Here is a 3335-nt window from a genome sequence, read left to right as displayed (position 1 = left end):
ATGCCTCTTCAGGCCAGTAACATCCTCCTCATCCTTTCTGAATCGGCTCATGCACCACCTGCTCTGAGTTCACTCCTGATCCTTCTTCCTGCACCCCATCAATAGGGAGTTCTTCTTCTCTTCACCAAGCTATCCAGCCCTTACCCACCACCACGTTTGCCCTGACGTATTATGATTCATCTCTTCATTGTCTTTTCTTTGGGCTCGAGAGTTCCTTTAGAAAAGAAACCGCATTTATTTTTATGGCACCAAGGCATGATGCCTCCCAAGTGCTCAGTTAATCTGTGTTGAGGGGATAAAGGCCTGTAACATGGAAACTTTTGCCTTTCCCTTATCCAGTGCAGGATTTTTACCACACCCAGCCACCTTACATCACTTTTGGAAGGAGGCAGAGTATAAATCCATCAACCAAATGAAGTCAGCTTTCTTGGCAAGAGATCGGTCACCCTCTGGATAAGAAAATTGGGCCATTTCTGTAACATGGTAAGTTTTCAGCCAATGGTCAGTCTTTAGCATACACCTATTATTCACCAGACACAACCCTATATGACCTGGCATAATAGCAGGTTACAGGGCCAGCAGTTAGTGTAATGGCTATGTCGCTGGACTCCCACGTAGTCAACCACGGTTCAAGTCCCGGACCCGGTGGCTTAAACTCACGCCGGGCACGTGTGCTTGCGTGCCCAAGATCCCGAGAGGAGAATGAAGGAGAAAGGACTGCGGTGTGGCCATCCCCCCTGGGGGGTAATTTCTCACTTTCTATCTCTCTGTCTCTCTCTGTCTGGTGAGCGCACGCACCCTATAGCAAAAACTTCTCAAAAATAAAAAAGAAAAAAATAGCAGGTTACCAAAGTAACACATCATGTTTGCAGTGTTTTCTATCTATTGACTGATTTGGTTTTCCCAGTAGCCTTGTGAGATTGACATTACGGATACAATTAACCTTATTTGACAGATGAGGAAACTGAGGCACAGGGAGTTCCTTAATGTCCTTCCCAGGTCTAGTCAGGAAGACTAATGACATCCAAGAGCAATTCCTTCCAGCATCATGTGCCTACTGACTAGCAAGATCATGAAATACCACTCCCAGAAACGCTCCCCCTGCACAGACAACCTTGGGGGCTTTAGAGAGAGCAGGAGCCAGCTGAGCTGACCTCGCAGAAAGCAGGTGTCAGGGATTGGGTAAGCACGTTGGGAAAAAGGTAGCCTGTCATCAGCCTGTCGGACGTGGGGCAACCTACAAGAGCGGAACCAGGCCATGTTTACAGGAAAGGGCTCGGTCCCTGCTATGTGTCTCAATTGACCTGGGCAGGTCCATCCTCAAGGCTGGGGAAGTGAGGACAGACCAGAAAGGGCTGGTGGAGAAATCCCCCACAAGGGGCTGCAGAGAAGTCGGGACTCTGGCTAGGAGCCCTTATTAAGTACTCAAAAACTAGTAGAATCCAGCACTTCTCAGATGAGTGCGGCAGGAAGAATTCTCCCTGAGCCTCGAGGAAGAATGGTCGGAGTGGGACCAGCAATTGCCATAATGGCTATGTCGCTGGACTCCCATGGAGTCGACCGTGCTTCAAGTCTCAGACCCGGTGGCTTAAACTCATGCCAGGCACATGTGCATGCACGCCCAAGATCCCAAGAGGAGAATGGAGGAGAAGGGATTGCGGCGTGGCCATCCCTGCTGGGCGGTGATTTCTCACTTTCTGTCTCTCTGTCTCGCTCTGTCTTTCTGGCGAGTGCATACGCCCTGTAGCAAAAACCTCTCCAAAATAGAAAAGAATGGCCCGAGTAACATGGACAATCATCTCCATGCCTCTGGACATGAGCAAGGGGCCCACAGCTGGGAGCATGGACCCCATTCATTGGATTCCAATACCGCAGGCACTGTATCTGCGTCCCTTCCTCAGCATTTGCTGGGGTTGGGCCAGGTGTAGGTCACAGAAATCCTGCCTGGATAGAGGGGACAGTGACTCCAGTGCAGAGGAATGCAACTCCGGTGCAGCAGAATATGCCCCTCAGTAGGGGAAGGTCCAGAGTGAAATGAGATACAGAAGTCTTCCCAGAGGAGGTGAGATCCCTGCTGAGTCCTGAAAGGGGAGTGCAGACAGAGAGTGTGGAGAGATAGCAGGCCAGACCCAGAGCACAAAAGAGGCAACATTTTGCAAAACAACTATCTCCCTGGGCTTACCTTGAATGGAATACACACTCAATTGGGGGAGAGATCAGACCAGGAACCTTCGATGACTCCCACCCCAGTCATTTGCACAGATGAGCACTGCCAGTGACCTCCCATCTATTGAAATCCACCATTTGTGTACCAAAAAGTGCAGGACGCTGCTGCCCAGACCCAGCTGCTGCCCAGACCCATCCTCGGAAAAGATCAGCCCTGCAGCATAGGCTCCAGCAGAGCCTTAAGGCCAAGGAGATGAGACCAACAGCACATCCCAGGCAGAGAGAGAGGAAAACAACACAGACCAGGAGGGGAGGGTCTCAGATGGGAAAAGTCAAGGACAACAGGAGACCTTGGATCCAGTGAGTCAGGAATGTCCCAGAGTCAGGAGTGACACCCACATTCATCATGGTGCTTTATTAGGAAGAATCAGACCCAACCCTTTTCTCCTCCAGGAAGAGGAGGTTGACAGTCCCTGGTTCCACTCTTCACTCTTCTCCATGACAGCTCTCTGCCTCTCGGCCAGGCTGGGGCTGTCAGCCATACCCTGTTTCGGTCTCTGACTCAACATACACAAAGCTCAACTCACCGTCTTCCCTAAGACTGGCTTCCTTCCCAACACCCAGAAGCTCATGACAATCTCAGGTGTCATCTCCCCCTCAATCACCAGCAGCCTGAAACCTCAGCCTCATTCTGGATCCCTCCTCTCCTCCCTCTGTCTGTCACCTGGTCTGGAGCTTTGACATTCTCACTTTCCTTGTGTCTACTCCCTCCCCTCTGCCCCAGCCATACAGCCCTTTTCTTGGTCTTCACAGCCTCCTGCCCAGGCTGCAAAGGAGTCCCCTAATGCTGCTGCAGCCTTCCCCTATTCGATCTACCCTCCCTGGGCCCTGGCAAGTTTTTGAACACACAGAGCTCTCCCAGGACCACCCCCACACACATGTCAACAACTACTCAGAGTCCCCTTACTTAAAGGGTAAAGTCCAAATTCCAAGGCTCAGCTTTCAAGGGCTTCCTGAGCCTGTCCTAACTCACCCATTCAAGCTGATTTCATACTATTCTTCTGGTGGACATTAATTTCTGAGCAAATCTTCTGTTGCTCCTGGATATATTGCATGAATTACTACTGCTGTCTCCTCTGCTCGGGATGCACACCCCCCCCCCTCCCTCC

The sequence above is a fragment of the Tupaia chinensis genome, unplaced genomic scaffold, assembly GCF_000334495.1.
Source record: "Tupaia chinensis unplaced genomic scaffold, TupChi_1.0 Scaffold000659_1, whole genome shotgun sequence".
Taxonomy (NCBI): Eukaryota; Metazoa; Chordata; class Mammalia; order Scandentia; family Tupaiidae; genus Tupaia; species Tupaia belangeri.
The sequence above is the reverse complement of the archived record's forward strand: the minus strand, read 5'-3'. Positions refer to the sequence as shown.